Source organism: Pelodiscus sinensis, chromosome 3 (assembly GCF_052426305.1).
Source record: "Pelodiscus sinensis isolate ZL-2025 chromosome 3, ASM5242630v1, whole genome shotgun sequence".
NCBI classification, from domain to species: domain Eukaryota; kingdom Metazoa; phylum Chordata; order Testudines; family Trionychidae; genus Pelodiscus; species Pelodiscus sinensis.
In genome coordinates, this window is record NC_143054.1 from 49,220,934 (window position 1) to 49,232,969 (window position 12,036).

Here is a 12,036-nt window from a genome sequence, read left to right on the forward strand (position 1 = left end):
AATCCTGAGGTTACAAAGGCATGAATGGTAGGAGCAGAGTCTACATTTGATGGAAAAGTTGGCAACTTCTGGCTAGTTCATATTTGAAAAACAAACAAACACGCAACTACTTGATAACAGTAGTTGAGGCAGCACCAATACTCCCAGATTGTCAGATGAAGTAATACTTCTCTTTTAAAATAATTCTTGTTTTTTAAAGAAAGAAATGTAGTGTGGGTCATCTGTGCAAAAATATGTGGTGAAAATTCAGTCCTTTTATTATATCCAATGTTTAGTTTTTTAATGTTATTATTGGCTGTAATATTTTATCATAGTGAAAGAAAGATTTGTGACAAGGCTGCTATTCTATTTTCAGTATAAATATTTTGGTGATCTGTGAGAACTAGATATAGCTTATTTCCCTGACAGTAATATGTGCATGTTTATTTACAAATATTAGAATGTATGTGATTCTTCTTTTTCATACCAAAAATGATTAATGTGACATAAAAGAGTAAAATGTAAAAAATGTTCCAGTATGATTGGAAAGTGTTATCACACTCTAATTTTTACTATCCTTCAAACTATGTACAAGTTTTAATATTCTACTTCAAGCTTGGGTCCTCTTTGTAGAAGGCTAATCTTAGATGCCCAAAGTGTGTAGAGGATATGGGAGGCAGATTGTGGGACTGCAGTGGGAACTATATCTATAGGAAGAAAGATTAGAAAAGCAGAGATGCTCCAAATTAGTGATGCAATAATTGGGCCTACCAATTTACCCCAATTGTGAAACTCAAATGGAAATGTTCATAAAATGTCATAATGATTTACAACTACAAATGCTGGTGAGAAAAGTCTGAAACTGAGATAGAAAAACTTAATTAATCTAAACAGAGAGAGCTACTGATATGATTGATGGCCTCTGTGAAGATCATGGTTGGCAAATACAGTAGATATGGAATGGGAAGTTAATGAACAAAAATTGGTGTAGAGGGTTGCCAACCCTTCTGGATTGGCTGAGAGTCCTTCTGAATTAGCCTTAATCTCCCAATGACTATTAAAGGGTAAATCTAGACTACAGGCTTTTGTCAACAGGGGCTTTGTCGACAAAGCTTCTGTCGACAAAGCTTCTGTCAACAAAGAGTGTCTAGACTACATCCAGTTCTGTTGACAAAGCAAACCACTTTGTCGATGTGAGAGTGTAGACGCAAAGGACAGTATAGATGCAATAATACCTTTTGTCGACAGAACTCTGTTGACAAAAGGTGTTATTCCTTGTAGAATGAGGTTTACCTCATTATGTAGACAGAACTTGATGGTAGTGTAGACACAGGTATAGTTTTGTCAACAAAAGTGCATTTTTGTAGACAAAACCCTGTAGTCTAGACACACCCAAAGGAAATTTGGGAGAATTTAATAGGATAAATTCCAGTCTGCACTATAGCTAAGATAAGCTCCCTACCTGCTCTGGCTCCTTGTGGCTCTTAGAAGCAACCAGCATGTCCAACTCAAGGTGCAGGAATGGCCAGGGAGTCTGTGCATGCTGCTCCCCATCTTGCCCTGAGTACTGACAATACAGATCCTATTGACTGGGAACTGCAGTCAATGGGAGCTGCAGAGGTGGTGCTTGTAGGCAGTGGCAGTGTGCTTGGCTTCTCCTGAACCTAGGAGCTAGACAAGCCAGTTGCTTTGAGAAGCTGCCCAAGATAAGAAAAAACTGGCTGCAGCCCAAACCCTTCACCTCTTCCTGTACCTCAACCCCTGATTCGGGTCAGAAACTTCTCCTGCATCTCAAATTTCTGTTCTAGCCCTGAGTTCCCTCCCACATTCTGATCCCCTTGGTCCCAGATAAAATCCCACCTCCTGCACTTTAAACCCCTCATCCTTGGCCCCATCCTGGAGCCTGTACCCCCAGCCATAGATCTCACACCCTCTTGCAGATCAACCATCCGCCCAAGGCTGTTGAAAGTGATCAAAGGTGTGGGAGAGGAAGTGGAGGAAGAGGAAGAGGGGATGGAGTGAAAGGAAATGAGGCCTCAGAGAAGAGGCAGGGTTGGGGTGGCACCTTGTGAAAGTGATCAAAGGGTGGCACCTTGTGAAGGGTGGAATAAATTGCCTAGAAGGCTATGAAATCTCCCTGGTTGGAGATTTTTTTAAGAGTAGGTTGGACAAATGCCTGTCATGGATAGTCTTGATTGTGCTTGGTCCTGCCATGAGGGCAGGGGCTTGGACATCATGACTTCTTGAGGCTCCTTCCATTTCAAGGATTTTATGATTCTATGATTATATACTTAACATTCAAATGATTTAACTGTGTTTTCTTCTTCTCTGTCTCTTTAATAAAAGATAGATGGCATGCTCATAATTGTAATAAGCAGGCTAAGATCTCTGCATTTCAAACCCCAGTTTAATACTGGACAATGACTAGGAGGTCTTAACACATTTGACCAATATATTCCGTCCAAATTAATAAAACTCTATTGTGAAATAATTTATGTGTAGGGAACATGTGATTCATTTCAACTCACAGGTACAACAGTGTGGACATTTTATTGCCCATGACTTCTGGTAAGTAATGCTTTCAAGCTGTGTCACAAGGAAAATTGCACAGTTTAGAATTGTACTGTGCTATATTATTCAGGAAATGACTATGTTCACACCATGACACTGATACTCATTTTCTGTGTGGCCTGGTTCAAAAATTAACTTCCTGATCTTACAGGACAAATATCAGTGTTTGATGGACTAATTAACACTTGCAAAGAACTAAGTAAGTGCTGATTAATACTATTATGATGTTTATTAAAAGCTATGATATTGCATTACATTAATTTACTCCAAGTACCACATATTTACCTGCTAGTGATGGAAAGGGCTGAGAATTCAAATGTGTCTGCATTTCTGATTTTCAGGTTCTCACTCAAAAATATGTGCAGTGTAATCCATTTTATTATAAAACTGATTTAAATCATATTGCTTTGTAACTGACTAAACTAGCAGTATCATATGATTCATGGCACCCTGTGATGTATCAGGAGAGTGTTTGATAGATGGCATATAAAGATGATCAGAGTCTTATTCCCTGTAGACTAAGAAGCCCTGGAGCCAATTAAGGCTCTATCTAAGACCTAATAAAACCCCCTGCATCAAATCAGATAGGGGAAGGGAAGGAGAGCACATTGTCATTTGGAAGTGTACTGGGGTACAGGTGTACTGGTTTTAGAGGTGTACAGGTATTGACCAAGGGATCAGAGTACCAGGGGAATGGGGGAATGGAGGCCCTGTCCAGAGGAGAGGGACTCGCCCAGCACAGAGGACTTAGAGAATCCCTAACCAATGGGAAAGAGGGTAAGAAGCCTGTGAAGCTAAGGGATAGGAAAATGGTTTGAGTCCCTTTTCCATTCTGGTTTTCTCTCCCCACCAGGTTTCTAGCAGAGCTGTTGAAACCCAAGAATAACGGAGAAAAGCAGTGCTGGGCCCATCATATTAAAGAAAAGTGTGGGACCCACCACAACACCATTGGGCATTTGCCACAATACACAGGTACCTGTGTGCAGAAAAAAGACCTTCCAAATATTGTTCACCTCCTCTAATATGAAAAGGGATTTAGCTGTCTTTGAAGAATCACTTCCTTCGCCCAGAGAAGTCCAAACCTGGAAGATCTCAGTTGGTCTAGGGATCTCAGAAAGATAAGATGAAGAGCAGGGGTGTGTCTACACAGCAAGGTTATTTTGGAATAATGGCTGTTATTCTGAAATAACTATGCGAGCATCTACACAGCAATTCTGTTATTTCAAAATAATTTTGAAATAATGGACTGCTTATTCTGACTTCTGTAAACCTCATTCTATGAAGAATAACACCTATTCCAAAATAGCTATTTCAAAATAAGGTTTGTGTAGATGCTCCACTGCTGCTATTTTGAAATAGCCCCTCACCAGGGCCATTCTAAGTTATTCCTTCTGAAACTCTAAATCTTGATAGCACATCTAAATTAGGAAAGCCTACCTGTAGCGTAGATGTGATATTTTGAAATAAGCTATTTCAGAATAACTATTCCTGAATAGCTTATTCTGAAATAACTGTGCAGTGTAGATGAAAGCTATGTGGGCAAGGAAGATATGTATAATCCCCACCAATAGTCCCATGGAATTCTTCATAGAAATACGATACAACAATTCTTGATTATAAAAGAAGGCCAGCCTTTTCAGTGTGCACTGAAACCATGGTGGCAGGAATGAGTGGAAGCTGCAGCACCTTTGTGTGACTGTCTCTGACTTGCTTGTGGAAAAGCTAAATTAATTATTTGTATCAGTTTTCACCGAAGAGGACACAAGGGAGAGTCCCATTTCTGACACATTTTTTATGCTACAAATCTAAGAAATTCTCTCAGGTTAAGCTGTCTGTAAAGAAGGTTTTAGAACAAACATATCTCAGCACATGAAATTCAATGTTGGTAAATTTTAAAAAAATGTTTGAAAACATAACTGCAATACTATATACAAAGTGATGGGGGTTTTAATTAACAGTACTAGCACTGAAGAAATATCTAAAGTAATCATGGATAGTTTTCTGAAAACATCTGTGCACTTTGCAATCGCAGTCAGAAAAACTAACAGTGTTATGCACCATTAGGAAAGGAATAGAAAATAAGGAAGAAAATAGTGTGATGTCATTATATAAATGACATGGTACACCCACACCTTGAATACTTGTGCATTTCTGGTCATCTTATCTACAAAAGATATATCAGAGTTAGGAAATGTACATGTCAAAATCCAAATGGAATCCACATCCCAAAGTAGGAACCCAGAAAAATGATTAGGGAGTATGGAGCAGTTTCCATATGAAGAGAGATTTTAAAAAATGAGATTGTTCAGTTTACATGGAAGATGATTAAGGGAGGATTTAAGAGAGGTCTATAAAATAATGAATGGTGTGGAAAAAGTGAATAAGAACTGTTATTTACCCTTCACATAACACACAAACCAAGGGCCACCCAATAACATTGATAGGGAGCAAGTTTAAAAGCAAATGAAAGGAAGTACTATTTCATACAATGTACAATCAGCCCCCTCAGAGAGGGTTATTCACCATCTGCAGTAACTCAGATTCTTTGACATGGGTGTCTCTGTGGGTACTCCACCTTAGGTGTTTGGGCACCATAGTGCACTCAGCCAGAAGATTTTAATAGCAGTGCTAGTGACAGGTAGTTCACGCATGTGAAATGCACTCTGTGCACCAGGCAACTAATGCGCATGCACGGGTTACAATCCCTTCAGTTCCTTCTCTGCCCGGTAGAAGTTATACCAAAGCAAAGAGGAGGAAGGGTGGGTGTTGGAGCACCCCCAGGGACACCCATCTCGAAGAACCTCAGTTACTGCAGGGGGTGAGTAACCCTCTTTTCTTCTTCGAGGAGTGTCCCTGTGGGTGCTCCACCTTAGGTGATTATGAAGCAGTGTGTCCACTGGAGGCGGGAACTTTTGTCAGTGTAGTGTCCCTGTGGACAGCCATGAGGATGGAGTGACCAAACAGGGTTCCCCTAGTGGGATATGTGTTGAGGAGTAATGGGTCGTGAAAGTATGGGTGGATGACTGTCAGGGATGGTATTTGGTCCTGCTGTGAAGACAGGGGACTGGACTCGACGACCTTTTAAGGTCCCTTCCAGTTCTAGGAGATAGGCATCTCCATTCATTTCATTTATTCATTCATTCATTCTTGTCCAGGTAGCTGATTTACAGATATCTGACAGGGAAATACCTTAGATATGCAGTTAATGCAGCTATGGCTCTGGTTGGGTATGCATGAAGTTGTGCAGGTGGTTCTTTGCCAAAAGCTGCATATGCTACTCTTATGCACTCTGCTCTCCATTTGGAGAATCTCTGAGAGGAAATAGAGAGTCCCAGAGATGGTTCAGCAGTTGAAATGACTAATCTGTTGGTTCTGCGGAAATGTATGGTTCTATCTATGTAGAACACAATGGCCCTGTGAAGGTCAAGGGTATGGAGCACTGCTTGCATCGCATTGTTGTAAGGTTTAGGAAAGAAGACAGGTAAGTTGATGGGTTCATTGCAACGGAATGGGGAGAAGCCCTTTGGCATAAACTTGGGGTGAGGCCGAAGTACCGCCTTGTCTTTATGGAAGATGGTGAATGGTGGGCCTGATTTCCCCAACCCCTCTGGCAGATGTCATAGCCACAAGGAAGGTCACCTTCATGGAAAGGTGAAGCAATGAGCAGACTGCCATCGGCTTGAAGGGCTTTCTCATTAAAGCCCTAGGAACAAGACTGAGGTCCCAGATGGGGACTGGTGGTTTTATGGGCATGTAGCTGTTTCGCAGGCCTTTAAGAAATCTTTTAATTATTGGGTGTGTGAACACAGATGTATCATCTATTGGTTGGTGTAGAGCTGTGATTGCAGCGAGATGGACTTTAAGGGAGCTCAAAGAAAGGCCACAGTTCTTAAGCTACCTGCAGGACCTCAGATAGTGGAGCTGAGGCTGTGACAAGGTTGTTTCTTTGGGACCAAGCAGAGAAGCGTTGCCATTTGTACAAGTAAGATTTCCAATGGATGTTCTGTGGCTGTTGAGGAGAATTTATTGGACTTGACTTTGCATTGTGATTCTAGTGGAGTGAGCCACTAAGAAACCACACCTGGAGCTGGAGAGTGAAGAGATGTTGGTGATGGAGGTGACCGCAGTGTTGGGTGAAGAGATGCAGGAGATGTGGGAGACGTTATGGCTGGTTGGATGACATTTGGAACAGGTAAGATTGTTTAGAGGCTGCAGAAATCACAGTTGAGACAGCTGAAGCCACCTTATCTGATATCGCTGCTGTAAAGGTTTAAACGGGAATGCAGAGTGTCCAAGGTCTGTAGCTGGTATGAGTGACCATTCAAGTGAGAGAGGTTTCAATTATGGCTTTCTAGTTTGTGTGTCCTGCTTGTCAGGCTTCTATGATGGGCACGGTGAATCATGCCGAGGTTCTCCCACAAGCAGCGGAGATAAAATGAATGCCCTGGTGAGTGTGAAATATACAAGTGGCCAAAAATAGACAGTACTTGAACCCAGCAGACTGTGGTATTAGAGTCCGACAGGTGGGTGGGGCATTCTGAGGAAATTTTTTTCTCAGAACAATGTAAATCAAATGAAAAAGTGGAGAGAGAGCCCCTGTGTGGTGAGCCCCTTCAAGAGAAAGACGGGGGCAGTGAACCTCCACTTATCTGTGGCTCCACAGTTGATCACAAAGAAAAATCTCTTTTTTTCTTCTTGGAAAGTAAAATGGAAGTGGTTTTAAGGCTAAAGCTCACTAAAATCTATGATAACAAAGCTAACTGTCTGAGGAGCTCAATGCAGAGCACACTGTGGATTCTGACTGACGCTTATGACGACAGAGAAGGAACTGAAGAGATTGTAGCCAGCACATGCGCATTAGCAGCCTGACATATACAATTTGCTGTGCATGTGCGATCTACCTGTCACTAGCACTGCTATTGAAATCTTCCAGCCAGGTGTGCTGCAGCACCCAAACACCTAAGGTGGAGCATCTACAGGAACACTCCTCGAAGAAGAACAATGAGTTTCACAGGATGTTGTGGAAGCCAGAAGTACAACTCAGCTCAAAACACAGTTAGGTAAGTTCATGGGAAAGAGGTTCATCAGTGGCTATTAGGCAAACTTAAAAAACAACGAATAGTCTAATAGCACCTTAAAGACCAACAAAACATGTAGATGGTATCATGAGGTTTTGTGGGCAAACCCCACTTCTTCAGATGACTGGAGTATTAGAAGTCCAGATCCAAGAATAAATAAGGGAAGGCATGGGGGAGGAAAAAAGGAGAGAAAAGGAAGGGGAAGAGCGAGACAATGGGTAGATGGTTCAAGTAGTTACAAGAGGCTGATCAGAACAATTAGCACCTCCATTGGTTGGTTATTTAAGTCATTAGGATATGTAAGGTAGTGTTTGAGCCAGCTGATGTCCCTGTTTCTCCTCTCTCTCTCTCTCTGGCCCAGTGAATATTTAATTATTTATACAAAGCGGAACAACTCTAATTAAAAAAGTTGAGAGAGCCCAGCCCAAAACATGCAGTGGTTTATGACACTCACTTGAAATGTGGAACACCCGGATTCAAGTCTCTGATCTAAATCAGGCAGAGGGGGGAGGTGAACAAAGGTATTCCACATCTGAAGTGAGTGTCCTTATTACTGGTTTGTTTTTATGCAACTCTTATTTTTTCCCAGAGGAAAGTTGCAACCTGGCTTAGATGCTTAACTCCAAGAGAGGATTTATGGTGGATAGGCACCTAAAAATTTTTGGAGATATGGACCTAACTGCTGCCCCCTTTCATCTGCATTTCTTTGCTGTATAGCTTAAGTGGCTTTCCCATCAATTGGCTGTCTTCTTTCTTCAATGCCTCATGTTGTATGGGGAGCCTGGGCAGGGCCGGCCCACAACATTTTGGTACCTGATGTGGGGAGCTCAAATGACACCACCATGCCACCTTTTCTCCTGCCTGCCTGTTATGTCTCTTGTGCCCTCCTTCCTCCAGCACAGCACTCCACCATCTCTGTGCATCTAGAGCAGAGAGAATACATATGCACCAGCAGCAGACACAATTTTCCACACTCTGGATCCAGTTGTGTCCTCCTCCCCCCCCCCCCCCCACACACCCTGCCACAGTCTGGCACCTGAGACAGCTGCCACAGTTCGCCTCATGATAAGGCTAGCCCTGACTGAGTGCCTAATTCAGGGTTGTGAATTTTATTTGGACTCTGGCATGCAATACCTAAGTCATTTTGAGGCTCTAGCCCATTGATTCTTAGTGAGACTTTGGGTGCATCTACACTGCACTGTAGGTTGAAATAAGTTACGCAATGTGAGCTATGCAAATAGTGTTTCTTATTTTGATGTTCTTTTGAAATAACTTATTTCAAAATTTGGTATTGTCTACACAGGACTTATTTTGAAATAAACTGCTATTCCAAAACATCCCTTACTCTTTGTGCAATGAAGTTTACAGAGACATCAGAATCGCGAGCCCATTATATTTCAAAATAATGGTGTGTTTAAAAGACGCGGAATAGCTATTTTGAAATACCTCAGTATCCTGAAGTAGCACTGCAGTGTAAACGTAGCCTTAGGTTCCATAGTGCTTATGTCACTTTTGAAAATGGAACTTAAGAGACTAAATCACATGAGTGCTTATCAAAATGGTGCTTCAGGTACCACAGCTGGTATACCACAGCTGGTATAAATCCATCTTTTCAGCTCTGCTTCAACAGAATGTTGTGGTTGAAATTATCTGTGATTGAGTATGTTAATAGGTTTCAAGTAGATGGTTTTAACCAAAAAAAGAGCAAAACAAAACACTTGTCATAATTAGACAAGATTTTGTACCCAGTCAGAGAAAAAACTTTTTTTTTTTTTTAAAGTATTGCAGTTTCTGGCCAATCTGCAAGAATAATGGTGGAGAACTTTGCCTGTACCGCTAAACCTTCATTAATTGTGGAGTCTCAAAAGATTCATTTCTTTCCAGTCCTATTTCATTTCTTCATGTAGCCACTGGGACATATGGTGAGATGACATGGACTCAAGATCAACAATATGCAGAACTCACTCGGCTCTACCTATTCTTCAATACATATAACTATACCACTCTTGCAAAGGTGGAGCAGTGTTTGGAGGGGACCAGCCTGTGGATAATGAGCAGGTGGTTTAAGCTGAACCTGAAGAAGGCAGATATTATGCTGGTGGACACAGGAAAACACTCTGAGGAGCATGAAACCACTGTGTGCACACATCTATATTTAATCATTTCAGACTGTAGTTTGGGAGCTTTATGGATATCTTACTGATGCTGAGCTTGCACATAGTAGTATCCAGGAGTGTCATTTTTTAACATGTCCAGTTGGCCAAGAGACACTGTTGGACTCTGATGGAAGATGACTTGGTCTACATATGACTTGATAAATTCTCATCTGCACTGCAGCAATGCAGTATAACTGGACAGGAAGTCATTGGCCTTTAGGTAACTTCAACCAGCTTCCTCATGTGCTACTCTGACCTCAAACCTGACTTATATTGACTTCTCATAGAATATCAAATAAAGTTCAAGGTCTTGATCTTTACCTTTGAGGCACTCTATGACATGGGTCCAGCATGTCTAAAAGATAGCCTGTAGGTCCATTCTGAGTACTATAATACCACTGCACTACTTCAGCACAATGGCACTTTCTACCACAATGGTAAATCACATCAGTGCAGGAAACAGACTTTGACTCTTTTACTGGTATAGGAGATGTTGTTAACAGACATATAGGAGTCATGGCCCAGGCTTTTCTACATTCTGACTAGTCTCAATTCCAGTTTCTATGATTGCTCACAGACTGAGGGTGAAGATGAATCTTTAAACTCCATGCATTGACTGACTGCTTCAGATTGCTTCAGTTCTGGAACCCTCAGTTACTTGTTTACAGACTAATCTCCTCAAATTTGACTGTAAATTAAATTTGGATTGTATCAATTGAGAGTATATACATTGATATTCTTATAAATAAAAACCTCCATGACTCCAATACATGAGTTAAGGACATAAAATGGTTTGGATATATCCTGAAGTGTGGAAAATTTAGACATGTACTTTGTGTGAGGGAGAAACAAGTATGTTCACGGCTGGAATGTACTTGAAAATTAAGCATAACTGTCTCTTTTGCTGCATTTCCACAGCAGTAACAAAATCCTGCAGCAGAGAGAAAATTGTTTAATGGGGCTTCCTGATGTTTACATTGCCCCACTGATACAGTTAAAGCCTGCTCTGAAATTTAAAATACTGGGGTTAATGTTTTTTATCTTGTGTCTCTTTGGCTGCTGGGAATTTTGTTAGTGATTGTAATAGAGCTGATGTTTTATTTGGCATTATGTATTTTTGTACAGGTGTATACTAAAAGCAAGTAAATGTTATTTTTTCCTCTTTGCTGAAGGGTAGCAGATATGGATGATTTGCAGAGGGTCAGTTTTCCATTGATAACACAGACTCTGGGGGCCTTCTAGCATAATGTATTTATATTCAAAAAGTGCAAGTTCTGTTTAGACTGAATAAAGGTGGCCCAACCTTTACACTGAAAATTCTGTTGACAGCCATGCTAGGTAAGTCTCCTTACTGAAACAGCTTCTCTCTTAACCTTTCTCTCTGGGTATGTCTATACTTGCAGCCTAATTTGAACTAGGGCTGTAAATGTAGGCATTCGGAATTGCATATCAAGCCCAGGATTTAAATATCCCGTGCTTGATTTGCATCTTCCTGGCTGGGTGCCATTTTTGAAATTTACAAGCCCGAAGTAACTGCCCACGTCTACACGCAGCAGTGAAACAGGCATTCGAAATAAAGCCCTAGTTCAAACTATCTGCTATTCCTCCTGCAATGAGGCTGCAAGTGTAGACATACCCTCTGTCTCTTTGCTATGATACAATCTCCATTTCTTACCTGCCTCTCTCAAACTCCACACTCTAGAGTTACCAGCAAGTAATGCATTAAGTCTCTTTTTGTGTAGCTGCTTCACAGGTTGGTAAAGCACTCTTTTGTGTTTTGGGGGATCTGCAGAAGAGTCAACATGTGGACATTAAATATAGTCAGACTTGGTGGTGGTTCTCAAAACTGTTTTATTTGTGCAGTTTCCCAAACATAGTCATACTTGGTGGTAGACCTCAAAACTGTTTTATTTGTACAGTTTCCCAAATGAAAGATCATGTAAGATTGCTGTAGGGCTAAGCCTCTCCAAGGTCAGTTTTATATCAAGAACGTACATCAGTAATTAAGCAGCATGCATTTCATTACTGCTATTGCCATTACAATACTATAAAAAGAAATGAAGCATCCTTTGGGGTTAGAAGGGCATGTAATAACAGCCATCATCTTATTCTCTTTCTACTCCTATCCTCCTTCCAGTACAATTATTCTTCTTCAACACACCTATGGTAAGCTGCTGTGACTGTCAAGTTGTTAAGGATAGGAAAAAAGAACAAGAGATATAGCTTCTGCCTGCTAATACCATGACATGAAG

At 41.1% G+C, this 12,036-nt stretch overlaps 1 protein-coding gene across 1 annotated transcript in view; it reads right to left on the reverse strand.

Annotated features, from left to right (window-relative positions):
* LOC149524647 (protein eyes shut homolog) overlaps window positions 1-12,036 on the reverse strand; it is a 364,551-nt gene that overhangs the window by 36,592 nt on the left and 315,923 nt on the right. The gene's annotated exons all lie outside the window — the stretch shown is intronic.